This window comes from Pyxicephalus adspersus, chromosome 3 (genome assembly GCF_032062135.1).
Source record: "Pyxicephalus adspersus chromosome 3, UCB_Pads_2.0, whole genome shotgun sequence".
Lineage (NCBI taxonomy): Eukaryota > Metazoa > Chordata > Amphibia > Anura > Pyxicephalidae > Pyxicephalus > Pyxicephalus adspersus.
In genome coordinates, this window is record NC_092860.1 from 63,254,035 (window position 1) to 63,272,185 (window position 18,151).

The 18,151-nt window shown below is 39.8% G+C and overlaps 1 protein-coding gene across 3 annotated transcripts in view; it reads right to left on the reverse strand.

Moving 5' to 3' along the window:
• The window catches only part of LOC140326389 (PML-RARA-regulated adapter molecule 1-like), a 308,253-nt gene extending 290,324 nt beyond the window's left edge, over positions 1-17,929 (reverse strand). Inside the window, exon 1 of one of the 3 annotated variants that reach the window (XM_072404936.1) lies at positions 17,839-17,929. The gene's annotated coding sequence lies outside the window, so the exon portion shown is untranslated. Of the gene's footprint in view, positions 1-2,811; positions 3,122-17,838 lie in introns of those variants that run through there. The other 2 variants (XM_072404932.1, XM_072404933.1) reach the window with 2 other exon arrangements.
• Positions 17,930-18,151: the final 222 nt, after the last annotated feature.

The following is an 18,151-nucleotide window of genomic DNA, read 5'->3' on the forward strand; positions in this document are numbered from 1 at the left end:
ATCAGGAGGACTGATAGAATAGTTTGTCGCCCAGATCCCTTCAACCGAATAGTTTGCTGTCTCCCTGGTGCCAGGGTTCGGCATAGTTACATAGCTACATAGTTACATAGTAGGTTAGGTTGAAAAAAGACATAAGTCCATCAAGTTCAACCACTAGGGAAATAAACATATCCCAGATATAAAACCCTATAAGACATAGTTGGTCCAGGGGAAGGCAAAAAACCCTTGGTACAATTGGCTTCAACAGTGGAAAAAAAATCCTTCCTGATTCCATGAGGCAATCGGATGTTCCCTGGATCAACAGTCACTGTTATTTTTACTTTAAAGCCTTAATACCCAATTATATTCTGTGCTTCTAGAAAAACATCCAGCTTTATCTTAAAGCAATCTTAAACATCTCTTTTCAAGTGAGAATAGATTCAGTTCAGCTAATCTCTCCTTATAGCTGAGCTCCTCCATTCCTATTATTAATTTGGTTTCCCTTCTCTGCACTCTCTCCAATTCCACAATGTCCTTTTTGTGAACTGGTGCCCAAAAATAGCTTAGTACAGGGGCAGGATTATGTCTCCATCTCTGCAGTCTATTCCTGTTTTAATACAAGAAAGTACTTTACTAGCTTTAGATATTGCAGCTTGGCATTGCATGCTGTTATTAAGTCTATGATCTACAAGAACCCCCAAACCTTTTTCCATTTCTGACTCCCCCAAATGTATTCCCCCTAGACAGTATGAATAATGCATGTTGTTAGCTCCTAAGTGCATACTTTTACATTTATCTTTATTAAATGTCATTTGCCACTTGGCTGCCCAATCAAACAGTACATCCAGGCCTGCTTGTAGATTATAGACATCCTGTATGGACCTAATTCCATTACATAGTTTGGTGTCATCTGCAAACACAGAAATGGCACTTTTAATCCCAAACTCTATATCATTTATAAAGTTGTTAAACAGTAAAGGTCCCAACACTGAACCCTGGGGTACACCACTAATACCCTAAAACCAATACTGTTTACTTACCACCTGTTTACTTACTTCCTCATAAAAACAGAGTAAATTTGTTCGACAACTTCTGTCTTTCTTGAAGCCATGCTAACTATCACGTATAATATCATTTTCTAGCAGAAACTCCTCTATGTGGTAATCAAACTCTCCAAGACTTTTCCAACTATGGACATTAAACTAACGGGTCTGTAGTTACCTGATAATGACTTTGCTCCCTTTTTGAAGATAGGAACCACATTGGCCTTACGCCAACCCATCGGTACCTTGCCAGTGACTAAAGAGTTTCTAAAAATTAAAACTAATTAAAAAAAAAAAAAGGGTTTAGTAAATCTGCCTTGTCTTTATCCCCAGTTACTAACCCAGTGACATCCTTTAAGCAGCCTATATGCTCAGATATGATCTTTTTGCTATTAATATATTTGAAAAAGTTTGGGGGGTTTGCCTTACTCTCCTTTGCAATCTGTCTTTCATTTTGAAGTTTTGCACATTTTATCTCCTTTTTACATCTTTTGTTATATTCTTTATAGGTTTCAAATGATGAAGGTGATCCTTCATTTTTATACTTTTGTAATGCCCTTTTCTTGTTCCTTATGGCTTTTTTAACATCAGCTGTGAGCCACAAAGGTTTTAATTTTAGCCTCTTAAATTTATTACCCATTGGAATATATTTTTCAGTTTGCTTTTGCAGAACAGACTTGAAACATTCCCATTTCTGTTCTGTGTTCTTTGAGGACAATATTGTCTCCCGTCACAGAGAGCCACCCCTAATAATGGAAAATTTGTTCTCTTAAAATTCACTGTTTTTATCTTACCTGTTTCTGCTTCCTGTTTACAGCTTACATTAAATGAAATCATATTATGGTCACTGTTACCCAGATTCTCTTTTATTTGCACATTTGTTATAAGCTCTGCATTGTTAGAAATAACTAGGTCCAGCACAGTATCATTTCTAGTTGGGGCTTCAATAAACTGTACTATAAAATTATCTTGTATTAAATTCACAAATTTCCCCTTTGATGTTCCTATAGTGCCATTACTCCAGTCAATGTCAGGGTAGTTGAAATCTCCCATGACTAAAACACTTCCACTTTTTGCTGCTTTTTCTATCTATGCTAGAAGTTGATTTTCTATTTCTTCCTTAGCACTGGGGGGCCTATAGCAAACTCCAATCATTAATTGTGTGTTATTCAACCCCACATTTAACTCCACCCATAATGCCTCAACCTCATTGCTTGTTCCATCTGCAATTTTTTCTTTCACATTCACTTTTAGATCACTTCTCACATACAGACAGACACCCCCACCCTTTTGTTTGACTCTTCGAATGTCTTTACAAATGCTCTCTCGGCTGTTAGGGGTAGCAGTAACATCTAAAGTTGCCACCACTGGGTCTGCCACCTGCACATCTTCACATAACTTTGCAAACATGTTGGGGTGCTCAAACACAGGGCTGGCCTTCCTTATCTGGGGGCCCCTACTACTCCCTCTAGTTACATTAACCCAACTCCCTACATGCTCATCCTGATTAACCTCTCCACCCCCCACATCTAAGCCAATAACTGCCTGCTCAGTGAGCAGGAGACCCCTCTCATGGTGATCCAGTGATTTCAGTGTTGCAATGCGTTTCCCCACCTCTCCAATGCGAGATACCAGAAAGGCAACTTGCTCACATTTGTCACAGCGGTATTCAAGCTCAATTTGTGCATACATGTGACAGACTGTGCACTGAACCAAACTTTCCACCTTGCTACCACTCATTTTCCCAGTTACAATTTTTGTTTACAATAACTTATAAACGTTTACTTACAGTTTGTGGTTACTATAAGAGTTTAACTGCTTTTGTTTTCAGACTCCAGTTTTTAACTCCACTTGATTAAAAGTACACTTGCTTCACAAGCCAAACAGTGAGCAAGCTCAAAATGAGTACCTCAGGAAGCCTTGACCACTCCCCTGTAGAGGTCAGCAAGGATAAAAAAAAAACTGTTTTAAACAAAACTGACAGTCAAGCAAAAACGCTGTTTAAAACAAAACTGAAAGCCAAGCAAACACAACCCAACAGTCAAACAGACACAACTCCCAAATGCACAATATAAAATGCACAATATCAGACTCCTGTTTGAAAGTTTAAAGAACTAGGTATAACCTCCAAGGTTATATTCTCTGGAATATTGCCTGTGCCATGCACAACACAGGAAAGGCAGAGGGAGCTTAGACAGCTAAACGCATGGCTTAAGTCCTGGTGTAATAGGGAAGGGTTTGGGTTTTTAGAGCACTGGCCTGACTTAATTGGGGTACAACCTATATGCCAGAGATTGTTTGCATCTAAATAGAAGGGGATCTGCTGTGCTAGGGGAAAAAATTAGGGGAATGGTGGAAGAATATTTAAACAGGAACAGAGGGAGGTGGGACAGTTAAATAAGGTGGCAGAAAGGTCAGACAGGGGTCAGCCACTAGTGGAGGGTAGATTGGGGATAGTTGGGGGAGGGCTATGGATAAATATAAGAAGCTTTCTGTTACACGCAAACATTGCATTGTGCAGTACTACTTGTGCTAAAAAACAAAAGGATTTGGCAAACAGTGCTGGTAAGTGCAGCAATAGTTTAAACAGCCTGTTCACCAATGCTAGAAATCTAGGAAACAAAATAGGGGAGTTGGAAGCCTTAATGAACAAAGAGCATTATGGCTAGTGTTGGTCAAATGTCTCACTATTGGATTCGACAGCTTTTCGATCGAATAGTGAGATACTGTTTGGTTGATCGAATGCCGATTGTAAACACCATTGGAGTCAAGAACAGAGAAGAGAATATGGGTTATTTTTAGGGACTATTAAGGACTGCAAGAGCAATCAGATTGCTCTTGAAGCCCTTTACTAGTTGTATGTGTTCTTGGATAGAGTTTCTCTTTTCAAGAACACAGGGAGCCCTGTGTTCTTGGATAGATAAATTCAATCCAGGAACACATATTATAGGACATACTACAGGACTGCAACAGCGATCCTGATTGCTGTTGCTAGAATTATTATTAGAACACAGGGCACTGGATGTGATGAATGGGGAAACTTGTCCCCATTTAACCTCTGGTGCCTGGGGATCTCCTGCAATCACAGCTGTGACCACATGGGACCGTGGGAACTGAACCGTGTGAACTGAAATGCAGATGAACTCTAGATGCACTACAGGTTAATTAACTTGTAGTGTCCCGGGGATCGCCTACAGTAACAGCTGTGATCGCAACGTTCCCACCGTGATGTGACCGTGGGAACTGAACTGCAGATAAACTCTGCAGTTCCACTACGATCCCTGGGGCACTACAGGTTAAATAACCTGTAGTGCCCTGGGGATCGCACAGAAAGACACAGACACATCTGCAATTATTGAGAAGATGCCGCACAAGTATCTGTTACTCTGTAACCCACGCAGAAATATGATACATTTGTTATATTTTTCTAGCAGTGGATAAAAGAAAAATGTATCATAAAATATTTTGGTGCTGAAAAGTGTGTTACAGAGTAAAGCTGCGTACACACTTCCAATTTTTGTCGTTGGAAAGGATCTTTCACGATCCTTTCCAACGACAAGGGAGTGCACGATGCATGAACGGTGCTCTACATACAGCACTGTTCATGCTCTATGGAGAGGGGAGGGGGAGAGCGACGGAGCGGCACCCTGCTGCACGCTCTCCCCTTCCCTTTCATTAGGATCGGCTGTCGTCCATCGTCCGTGGATCCGGCAGGTCGGTCGTCCGGACGATGGACGACACCGACTGTACACACGGCAGATTTTCGCCCGATAATTGGCCGATGCCAATTATCGGGCGATAAAAATCTGACGTGTGTACGTAGCTTAAGAGATATCATGTCATTGAAGGATAACCTGTAAAAAAAAAAATAAACACAAATACTGAATAAATTAATTTAACATTAATTTTTTTTTTACACATTTTTTCCATTTTTTTATCTGAATTTTTGCCATCGAACCTCGTTTTTTTTTTCGGGTATGGTCTACCCGAATTCAAACAGCCATATTCGGGTCGAATATAAGGATAACCCGAATTCGAACACCAACACTAATCATGACTAAGTTGGTATTGCTGAATCCTGGCTTGATTCTTCATATGACTGGGCTGTCAATATTCCTGGTTATACTCTCTTTCGTAAAGACAGAGACAAACAGAAAGATGGTGGTGTCTGTATGTGAGAAGTGATCTGACAGTGAATGTGAAAGAAGAAATTGTTGATGAAGCATGTGATGGGGTTGAGACATTATGGGTGGAGTTGAATGTGAGGATGCATAATACACAATTAATTATTGGAGTCTGCTATAGATCCCCCAGTCTTAAGGAAGAAATAAAAAATCAACTACTAGCACCAACAGAAAAAGCGGCAAAAACTGAAAATGTTTTAATCATGGAAGATTTCAACTACCCTGACATTGACTGGAGTAACGGCACTACAGGAACAGCAAAAGGGTGAAAACTTATGCATTTAATACAAGATAATTTTATGGTACAGTTTATAGAAGCCCAACTAGAAGAAATACTGTGCTGGACCTATTCTTTCTAACAATGCACAGCTTATAACAAATGTGCATATAAAAGAGAATCTGGGTAGCTGTGACCCTCTTAGCAGTGACCCTAATATGATTAGGATAAACAGGAAGCAAAAACAGGTAAGATAAAAACATTTAATTTTAAGAGAGCAAATGTTCCATTATTAGGGGTGGCTCTCTGTGACTTTGACAGGGAGACAATATTTTCTTCAAAGAACAGAACAGAAATGGGAATGTTTCAAGTCTGCTTCTACACAAGCACACTGAAAAATATATTCCAACGGGTAATAGGTTTAAGGGGCTAAAATTAAACCCTATGTGGCTCACAGCTGATGTTAAAAAAGCCATAAGGAACAAGAAAAGGGCAATCCAAAAATGTCAAACAATGAAGGTGGTCCTTCATTGTTATAACTATAAAGAATATAACAAAAGATGTAAAAAGGAGATAAAATGTGCAAAACTTCAAAATGAAAGACAGATTGCAAAGGAAAGTAAGACATTTTTGTTCAAGATATTAATAGCAAAAAGATCAGATCTGAGCATGTAGGGCCTTAAAATGTCCCTGGGTTAGTAACTTGCATAAAGAAAAGGGGTTTTTACTAAACACTTTCTTTCGCTCTGTGTACACAAAAGAAAATGGCAGAATTCAAGTCCAAATTCATAATAGCAATGTCACTGCCTTAAATGAGTCACAATGGCTCAACTTTGATATGATTAAGAAACAGTTGGGCAAAAGTAAGGTTGATAAAGCACCAGGACCCAATAGAATATATCCATGTTTCCTTAAATAGCTGAGCTCAGAAATTTCAAAGCCAATATTTTTTATTTTTAGAGACTCTTTAATCACTGGCAAAGTACCAATGGATTGGCGTAATGCCAATGTGGTTCCTATCCTCAAAAAGGGAGCAAAGTCATTGCCAGGTAACTACAGGCCAGTTAGTTTAATGTCCATAGTTGTAAAAGTCTTAGAGAGTTTGATAAATAACCACATAGAGAAGTTTCTGCTAGAAAATTATATAATAAGTTATAGTCAGCATGGCTTCAAGAGAGACCAAAGTTAGCAATCAGATTTACTGTCTTTTTATGAGGAAGTAACTAAACAGGTATACAGTGGAATAGCAGTTAATAATAGTTTACTTGGACTTTGCTTAAGTATTTGACACTATACCCCACAGACGGATAATAACAGAAAGTTAAGGTCAATAGGTTTAGAAAAGTAAATCTTTAAATGGATAGAGAATTGGCTTAAAGACCACATCCAGAGAGTTGTAATTAATGATTCATACTCTGAATGGTCCAAGGTTATTAGTGGTGTACCCCACGGCTCCGTGTATGGACCTTTACTGTTTAACATCTTTGTAAATGATATAGAGTTTGGGATTAAAAGTACCATTTCTGTGTTTGCAGATGACACCAAACTATGTAATGGAATTAAGTCCATACAGGATGTCTATAATATACAAGAAGACCTGGATGTACTGCTTGATTGGGCAGCCAGGTGGCAAATGACATTTATTATAGATAAATGTTAAGGTATGCACTTGGGGGCTAACAACATGCATGCTTCAAACTGTATAGAGGGAATACATTTGGGGGAGTCAGAAATGGAAAAAGGATCTGGGGGTTCTGGCAGATCATAGACTGAATAACAGCATGCTATGCCAAGCTGCAATATCAAAGGCTAGCAAAATACTTTTTTGTATTAGAACAGGAATATACTGCAGAGATGGAGACATAGCCCCTGATTCATCAAGCAGAATCGGATTATCGGTCGCGCATTCGTATTAGCGATCCGGAATCGTACGCGGTCGCGCTATTCAGCAACGGAAAAAGCTCGCGCACGGAGCCGCGCTTATCCGACAGCTTTTTACTGGCGATCTTGCATGAATACTCGAGTCCGGACCGCGGTAATCCGCGATCGCTGGCCACGCGTACTTTTGCGCTTCCAGCGAGCGCGGATTTCATTGATGAATCAGGGGCATAGTCCTGCCCCTGTACAAAGCATTGGTCAGACCACCTCTGGCATAAGCAGTGCAGTTTTGGGCACCAGTTCACAAAAAGGACATTGTGTAATTGGAGAGAGTCCAGAGAAGGGCAACTAAACTAATAAAAAAAATAGAGGAGCTCAGCTATAAGGAGAGAGTAGCTGAACTGAATCTATTCTTCCTTGAGAAGAGACGTTTAAGGGGGGATATGATCAACCTTTATATAAATATATAAATGGTCTGTTTAGAGAACTCTCTTTCAAAGTATTCACTTAGAGATCATTACAAAGGTCAAGAGGGCCCCATCCCAAATCCCCACTCCTTATTTGTGCTACTTCCCTAATCTCTAAGATTATAATTTTGTTTTTATTGGAATCTACAATACAATGTGTATCAAAATCCAGGTGAGTCTCAAATACTACTTATACTGTATAAATTATGCAAATTCTCTACATTCCAGTCTCTTGAGGACCAGTGCTGATAAATCCTTCAGTAACATTTACCATGAAAAGCGAGCCAAGTCAGGTCCTTAAAGATCATGGGAATCCTTTCTATGTTAATTTAACTTAGCCCCTCCCTCAAAACTGGACTTGGGCAATCCCTTAAGGCCAATGAACCATCAAAGAATGAAGACAAAATTTGCATCTCCAAAATTTTCCAATTGTGTTTTTTAATGTGCCCTGCTGCTGACATACCAGAATATCAGAACCAGTCAAGTTTTGATCAAATAAACCCTTTCCGCTTTACCTTCTTGGCATTTTCAGTCTCCAGCTTACTTTCCCAATTTACCAGGTAATAATCACCTGGCCAAAATTTTTACTTCCTCCTGGGGTTCTGGGAAATTAATCTGGAGATCAAAACTGTCACCTTCCCTACTTATTCAGAAAATTTCACACTTGTCACGGTTGATATTAGAACCGGAGGCCACTGGATACTGTTCAATCTCAGAGACTATCCCCTGCACCTCATCTGTCCCAGGGATAAGCACAATTACATCATCAGCATAAGCGACTATTCTCAAAGGATGCTCATCAGCAATACCAAAAGCAATCCCCGCACAGCGGGTCCACTCTCTAGCCTTCAAATAAAGGGGTCAATTGTAAAACAAGTATTACTGATTGCTGGACAAAAAATCGCCTGACTCTGATGACAAGCACCAAAATTTTTTTGCCAGGATTTTTACGACATTGAGAAGGTTAATCGGATGCCAGTTCTCGATGAATCTTCCTTTGACAGAAGAATCATAGCAGATCGCCTCATGGAGTGAGCCCTTTTCCAGCCATTGAAAACCTTTGCTAACCAAGGGGCCAAAATGGATTTAAAACATTTAAAAAGTTGGCTATCAGTCTGTTTGGCCCGGGAAAATTCTTGGTGGTCAGCTTATCTAAGGTATGACACACCTCAACCGCTGTTACTGTTCCTGTCAAATCCACAGCAGAATGTGAAACATTTTCCAAACCTGGCAAGGATCTTAAAAAACACTCTATCTTGTCTCAAACAAGAGATTTACTTCCCAGGAAATCTGCAATAATATATTCTGACAACATCCAGGATCCCTGCTCTGGACTTAACTTAACCATAATCCCAGCACCAAAGAGGCCTGCTGGACATATTTGTTTTTGAATCCCCTCAGGGTTACCATTACTCAGAGCAAGTTGGTCAAGCCTTCTGTGCAGTCTCTGTAAGTTTACTTATTTATACAAAGGGATGTGAAAAAGACACCAACCCTGCTTTTAACAAGCTCCCACCATTCAGATTTATGGCTATACAGGTCCAGAACTGTGAATGTGCCTGAAAGAAATCCTCAAAGAATTGTTTTACTCTCTTGTCTTTCAACAATTTCCGAATTAAGTTTCCAGATACCCCTCCCTCTGAATTTGATACACTCACTGATAGCAGAAAGTCGTCAGGGAACTCCATCGCACAAACCTCAGGGCCTGTGACAGCAGAGATCTCCTTTAAAAAAATATATAATTATCCTTATTTCACTAGTCCCTCTTCTAAAAGTGAACCCTGTGTCTTCTGGGTAGCGCTTCATGTGCACATCCACCTGACCTCCCTATTAAGAAAAAAATTATACCATCCAAGCTTGTGCCTGAAACCTTTCCTGTCTTTAGGCCTATTAATGGTGTTAAAATCACCTTCAAAGACAATCTGTTGGAAAGTAAAAAGAAAAGACTTATCCTTGTTGAAAAGTAATTTCCTGTCCCATTTTGTCTGAGGCCCAAAGATGCTGCCCCTAACCAAGGCGTCTATGACCATATGCTGACATGTCACCTTATCAGTTTTAAAAAGAACTGCAACACCACTATAAGGCTCAGCCAGAAAAAACCAGAGGGAAAGTCCACACCTCCAGTCCCTTTTTTGCCAGACAAATATCGTCCTGAAAACTGAAAAATAAATAAAATAAGTTGTAAGCATCAAATTTACTGAGCAAAAATAAGGTCATGTAACGAGTGCATACAGATTTGATGCTGATGACAATAATGGTCGGCACTTTCAATGGAGCACCGCCATCAGTGTGATTGGAGTAGCTGCTTCTTGACCTTAACTCTATTCAGACTACCTGAGGAACCTGATCTTTTTAAATAAGGGTTCTCTGACTCTTCCAATAATTCTATATCTTCCTCCATGTCTCCATCTGATAAGGTTCTAAATATATTTTGAAGAGGAACCCCATTTACAGCTGGAAGGAGAGTTTATGCAGACTACCTCCTCCTGCTCCTGTTCCTTCTAGTCTCCTGCCACTCAAACAGCTCAGGTCTTGTCTGGTCTAGTACTTTTTTTAGCAGTTTTCCGATTTGACCTGTGGGGCAGGAGATAGATTTCCTAAACCCACCCTTATCAGTATCCTCAGTGCCCTCAAATCAGTCCAATTAGTACAAGACATAGACACAGAAGAGAGGGGAGACTCACTGATGGACACAGAAGGCCCAGTGACAACAGAAAAACTCACTCCCTTTCTCCACATCAAGGGGAACACCATCAGAGGGCACAGGTTCATTCAGTCCAGCATTTACACCACTTTCCATCTCCACTCACATGAGATCATTTTTAACTTCAGGTGCCCAACTATTTAAGGCTTTCAGACATTTGGCAAAAAAGTAATCTCCTTGCCACACAAATTACAATCCTTGGCCAAGTGCCCAAGTCCCTGGCAAAAAGAGCATCTCATTACAGTGCATGATGCTGCAATGCAAATGCTACAATGCCGTCACATCCTATAAAGGTAGAAGAAGGGATTTGCTGCACCACATTGCCCAGCATTCTAAGTCTCACACTAGCCTTCCATGCACCTGTCCAAATCCCCTGTTAGACCAATACCTTTCTTGATGGTGTTGGAACCTCCCTAAACCTACCCAGCCACAGAGTCAGGTCAGCTGAGGGTATGGATTCATTTCTTACAAGAATGGTGACTATTTTAATTAAAGGCTGCCTAGAATCACTTCCGTGGGAAAAAACTTTCTTAATCTGCAGTGTCCTTACGAAAGACCTCATACCTTTCCCAAAATAAATCTAAACCCTCTGGTTTCATAAAGGATAGGAAGGCAAAAATATCGCTAGGTGTAAACCCCATTTTCAAATTGTACCTCCTTTTCTTTATTATATATGAATTCTGTCTTCTACACATATTAACACACCAAAGGCAACAGAACCATTAGTATTAGCATTGTGGAACCACTGCACCCAGCAGATCACACCTCAACCAGTCAGTGCAAACCTTGCTTGATTCCTGCTGGTCTTGAGCAGATTCACAAACTGCTACTCCTTCCTCGCCCATCTCCCCCACTACACTTGCATTAGGTGCAGGCACAGGTGACTGATTGTCAGGAAGGGCAGCTTTAGGCAATGGCTGAAACCGTGCTATAGTACTGTATTTTACCTGCCTCAGCAAAGTCCTCTGCATCAATGTCAAAACAAACATATCCTGTCTCAAGCAGATTCCTTTTTGCTGGTTAGGCTTCAATTTCCCACCATTTTCTGCTGTTTAGCTCATCGGGTCCTACTGGATTGTGTAAGGGGAAGTTTAGCAGATGGTGTTCAAAGTGTAAAAATTTTGTAATTGTTACATTCTAACATACAAATAAATGTAACAAATTAGTTCATTTGGATATAATTATTTAGCATTATTATGTTATAAATATATTTGCAGGTAATAGAAGCTGCTCATCAATGATATTCTGGAAACATCTGGAAAGAAATCCATTAAAATCAGGTTTGATGGTTAAGACCTACAAGCTTTAATCAATAGTTTGTTGCTTCTAACCAATTTTCTTTACCTTGATGGAGTTACTTTAAAGTTGATGCTAAACAAACAATAAGGAAGTGCGATGCTGCTTGCATAGTCTTCATAAAAATTACTTTGTCACAAAAAAGATTGAAATATATATGTTTGTTTTGTTGAAGGTCATAAAGAAATTGATATATCCACTACAGTTTGTCCTTCTGATAAAGCCCTTGTGGTAAAATGTGGTGGGGCGTCAAGGACGGTAGCATGGAAATTGTTATGATTAACAAATGATTTTTATGTACTCCAATATTGAAATATGAACATTGATTTAAATTTTGCACTGGTTTAACCTTTTACGTTCGTATCAACAATAATAAAAATGTGTACAAATATTTTCTTTTAAACACAAATATTAGGTTTCCCTTTCTTGTAACACTAAATATGCACCAAAAAAGTCCCATTACAAATGCTCTTTTTTAAACCTGTTATATTTGGATAGGGATGTGGTGCCACTAATTATTCAATTATCTCTCAAGAACAAAAATGTCATACTTTAAAAAAAAAACTTTTTATACATTTTTTTAAAATTTATACAAAAATAGAGCAAAATTTTATTTTTAAAAAGATTTTTTAACTAAAACAACACCATGTCAAAGCATGTAAAATACAAATACATGCTATCCTCAATGAGATTTGTAGATCACGTCCACTTCTTCAGGAGGAATATTTTCTATGATTAAAAGTTTTTTCAATGAAATAACAGACAAATCCTTATCTATATCAAAAACACATAATAGTTCAAAGAATCAAACAAACACTCAAAAAACTTACATTAAAAACAATGAAGCCATAGTCCCTTCATACAGTAGGCAGGAGGACAAGAAGAGGGGCGTGGAAGGCAAGCTTTACGGAACCAAATGGTAATCCTGCAGTACCACTACCATAAAATAAATATGTCTTTTATGTATATGTATATATTTATTATATAATATATATATATCATCAACCAAAAAACACTACATAAACATGACCCAATATTAAATGTAACCCTTAGGCATGAAACCATTTATCATGTGTTCTCTACCATAAAAATACCAACTTCTCCTGATTGTCAGTCCCTTACACCAGAATCTATCTGATTGTGTAATAGTCTAAAAGCCACATATATATATCTCCAATCCAACTGTTTACTATCACCAAAAATCTATAATATTCCCACATATATAATATATTCACTTATTAAATGAATGGTGCAAACACCCACACATAGAAAAGAAGTGCTTTATAATCAAAATCAATAATAACACTAAAGAACAAGTTTGAACAAATTTTTTGTTGACTTTAATTTTTAAGCCTATTTACACTAAAATAGGTATGCTGATTCTGAAAGTGCAGTTACTTTTCTTCAATCACGTCAGGTTTTTTCTCTACTGCTTATATTAATACGATTACTGTAGCATGGATTTGTATAGGCTACATTTCCACGCAAGATAGTGTGGTCAGAGGACGTGTGCTGCTCTACGTAGTGAATAAGCAAAATTTATTTTTCTACTTACACACATATTTCCTTTCTTTCAGATCATGTCTGGCTCTGCCGTTTCTCGTCGTAAGTGCCTAAACTAAAATATCTGTGGCAATTTCACCATTCCCAGTCAAACGGCGAACATCAGCACAATTGTAGAGCAAGCCTATTTGGCATATTTCAAAGTTAAACTTGGTGATCAAGATAAGTCTTATGAGGCCCCTCCTAAGGTGTGCAAACAGTGTGTCAAGGGTTTACGGATGTGGAAAAAGGGAACATGTGAAAAGTTGCTATTTGGTATACCTCTGATTTGGTACAGTTTGCTATGGTTTGGTATGGAGAGCTAGGAGATCATTTCAGTGACTTTTTCCTTTTGTATAGTGAAAACTTCAGGATGTAACAAGAAAAATAAATGTAACATAGAGTATCCTAGTCTACTATCGGCTATACGCCCAGTGGCTCATTCAGATAAAATTCCACTGCCAGTTTTCGTTACACTACCCTCTCTTGAAGAACATGATTATGGTGATGAACAAGGTGAGAGTAATGATGAAGAGTTTGAAATTAAAGAAGACTCAGAAGGCTTCAGAACTTCTAGCATCAAGACTGTGTGAGAAAAACTTACTTGAAAAAGGAACAAAGGTATTGTACTTTCGAACCGGAGAAATTGCATTTCTGCAGTACTTTAGAACTGACAGTGGCTTTGTATATTTCCATAACATACCTGGCTTAATGGAGGAATTGGGAATTCCAATCTCTAACTTAATTGAATGCCGACTATTCATCGATAGCTCAAAGCAGAGCTTAAAGTGTTTGTTCTCCTTCACAATGGTAATATATTTGAGTCAGTCCCAATTGGCCATTCTGTTTCTCTTTGTGAAGAATATGCAGACATAAAGAGAGTCATTGAGTTGTTTCAATATCTCCAACACAATTGGGTCATCTGTGTAAATGGTATGCTTCCTTTATGGTCAGCAACGCGGATATACCAATTATCCCTGTTATCTGTGTATGTGGGACAGCAGAGCTCATTAGTAGGGATGAGCAAGAATGCCTCTGACAGTCTCATGAAAATTTCCTCAAATTTCTGATGGGTCCGCAAAATTTCGGCGATCAAAATCACTAATTCAATTAAAGTCAATAGGCCGACGTTAAACATTATTAGCAAAGTCCCTATAGATATTAGAACCACCAAATTTGCTATGTATGTGAAGGAGAACAATGGAAACAAAGGAAAAATACAAAAGTTCTAAAAGACCTTGTGGTTTTGTATAAAAAAAGCAGGCAAAGTGACAGCAGGCAAATAGGATTTTTGCGTGATGGACAGCGTACAGAAGGCAGCATAATCATTAGGACATTGAGAAAGGGTAGAGCTACGTGTGAACTCAACCCACTAGCAGCAGTCTTTGCCGTCAAAACAGCAGGAGACGGCATTGCTAGCTGGCATCATGACCTGAATGACATGTGTTAGGAATGCCACCCATAAAGTTGTGGACAAGTAGTGCAGTGACATTAGACAAAAGGGTGGAGGACCAGAGACAGGGCATGGGTCAGCGAGAGCAGTAGCAGTGTGTGGCCTCTGGCCAGCTATCGCCAGAGAGACTGCATTGGTAACTGGCATCTAGAGCAGGGTGTAGTGCATCATCAATGCCACCCAGAAGTGTACAATTTTAGTGAAGGGAGTACTGACAGGTGACAGCAGCAGCAGCAGGAGGAGACAGAGGATCTCTGAGACGGAGCGGGGACCACATTGGTAACTGGCATCTAGAGCTGGGTGTAGTGCATCATCAACGCCATCCAGAAGTGTACAATTTTAGTGAATGGAGTACTGACAGGTGGCAGCAGCAGCAGGAGGAGGCGGTGGGCCCTGGGATGGAGCGTGGACTGCATTGGTAACTGGCATCTAGAGCTGGGTGTAGTGCTTCATCAATGCCACCCAGAAAAGTACAATTTAAATGAATGGAGTACTGACAGGCGGCAGCAACAGCAGGAGGAAACGGTGGGCCCTGAGATGGAGCGGGGACGCATTGGTAACTGGCATCTAGAGCTGGGTGTAGTGCATCATAAATGCCACCCAGATGTGTACAATTTTAGTGAATGGAGTGCTGACAGGTGGCAGCAGCAGCAGAAGGGGGTGGTGGGCCCTGAGATGGAGCGCGGAGCTTATTGGTAACTGGCATCTAGAGCTGGGTATAGTGCATGGTCAATGCCACCCAGAAGTGTACAATTTTACTGAATGGAGTAGATGATTGAATTATGTTGAAACTTTATCTATTCTCCTGACATTTTCTAGTTGTCTGTAGTCATGCGATCATGCACTGATCATGCCTTAGAACTGTTATGCCTTTAAGCTGTGTGCAAACAATAAAGTTTTGAGAATGATCTAAATACATGCTTGAGTTGCATGTATTATGTGCTCTCCCAGCATCACTGTAAACAGAAGCTATCAAAGAGAGGGACAGCTGATCGGGGATCAAAAGGAGATTGCCTTAACAATTTGGCGTCAGAAGTGGGATATCTACCTCACCTTAAAAGGACCAGGATCGGGTAAGTGGAAATTTTCTTTTCTATCTCTGCCATCCCTGTGTCCCTGTAGATATCTTATGACCCTAAGCACTGTGGCAGTGTGGACTCCCTCATAGAAGGACTGGGTCCTTAGTTAGGAATTTGTGCACACTGATGGCCTCTGTTTTAATGTATAGACAATAGGAATTTTGGTGTCAATAATTTAGAAGTGTAAGAAATATTGTATATAGGATAAGTTTGTGTACTAATCTGGTTGCCAAGGTGAGGCTGGGTCAATCCTCACTGCTGTGGTTGCCTCGGGTAAGCAGTAACGTGACCTAAGCTGCATTTTGGTAAGCAGTCCTGGAAACAGGACGTTAGCGAGCACTGCAACTGCCAACTGAACTAATAATAACTGTGTACAACGGTCTGATATTTATACTGTAATTTATACTGCAACTATGGGGAATACCCAAGGTAAGGGGAATTCCACAAAGGAAAAAAAGATAGCAGATCCACATAAAAAAAAAAAAAAAAAAAAAACATGTAAGGAAACGCATTAAAATCAGACTAAAATAAAAACCCACAGCCATGTCACCCAGTGATGAGGATATTTCTTATAATATTCCAGGGGAAACTCCTGTTGATTTTGTTAACCGCAGAGCAGGAGTTTATGGAGTATAATGTATAATTTTGATTGTGGAGGTTATTTGGCTAATGATTGTTAGTTCCCAAAGAAAGAAAGGAGAAGAGCAGCAGTGAGAATGCAGCAGCTGCATTCAGTGGTCCAGCAGCCCCTCCCTACCAGAAACACAATATTTGCTGGATGATGAGGGAAATTAATTTCTAGTTATAGCAGAAAAAACAGGAGAACACAGGAAACCAGCCCTAAAAATACCATCTTCAGATGAAACCACTGTATAGCACTATCCCCTAATTACTGAGCAACAATATCGAATTATGTGGGATCAAGTGCATTATAAATTTGTTAGGATACATGGAGATGGAAAATCAATGGCTACAGCGATAGCGTGCAAACAGAAAGCACGAGAAACAGTAAGTGATTATGCTCGAAGGTTTAGGAAAGTGTGGAAGGAAGAGGCAGGTCTAGGATTAGGAGGAGATTTGAATGTTGTTTTTACACAGTCACTGATTAATTGATTGATCCCTGAACATGCTAAAACTGCCAAAATGATTATCTATAATTCGAGCATATTACCCCCGCAGGATTTATTGGGACAATTGTTAACTAAAGACGGCAGGATGTTTTGAAATCACTAAACCTTCAAAGCCCCATGTGCAGGGACTCCATTATTCAGGGAAACCTGGAGGATACAGAGGAAGAGGTAGAGGCAGAGGAAGCAAACAGGACAGAAATGACAATAGAGGATATGGAAATGTTAGAAAGAATCAAGCATGTTTTGCCTGTGGACAGGAAGGTCATTGGGCCAGGGACTGCCCTACACACAAACAGCAGTCAGTACAACAGCAACCACATAGCATGCCAATGCAGTCATCACCCCTACAAGATGCAAACCTCATATCCCCATATGTACAGTACATGGAGAATACATTACACATCACTCATTCAAGGTATTACTTAGCTGTCCAGTCAACCTGTTGGGAAGAGACCTGATGGGATCACAAAACCACATACACCAATATACCAAAAGCAGTACCCCTTAGCTAAAGACAATGAAGATTCCTTAGCACCCACAATTCAATCTTTTTGCCAGTAAGGCATACTTAAGAAGACATGCACTCCTTACAACACTCCAGTAAATTCTGTCAAAAAGCCAGATGGCTCATACCGTTTTACACAGGATCTCAGGGCCAATAATGAGCTGGTTCTGCCCCTGACACCAGTCATGTCAGATCTTACTACCATTCTCACAGCAGTACAGCCCGAGACCCAATTTTACAGTGTTATTGATTTGGCCAATGCAATGTTCTCAATACCATTATCACCTGAGACTTATGGCTTTCATTTTCATGGGACAGCAGTACACCTGGTGTCACTTGCCCCAGAATTTTTTTGACTCACCCGCAGTTTTCTCAATTGCCCTCCAGCAGGTCCTTGCCAACTGGCAGCATGGTTCCACTTTACTACAATGTGTTGATTTATTGTTGTGTAGCCCCTCGAAGGAGGCATGTCAGAAGGATACTGTTTCATTGTTGTGTTTTTTGGGAAAGGAAGGACAGAGGGTGTCGCAGAAAAAAATCAGTTTTGTCTGCAACAGGTCACATTCCTGGGAATGCTTTTAACCCTAGGTGGATAGCCCCCAGCCGTGTACATGCCAATACCAGTCTGCCTTGCCCACAGACAAAGAAACAGCTGCTCAGTTTTCTTGGCATGA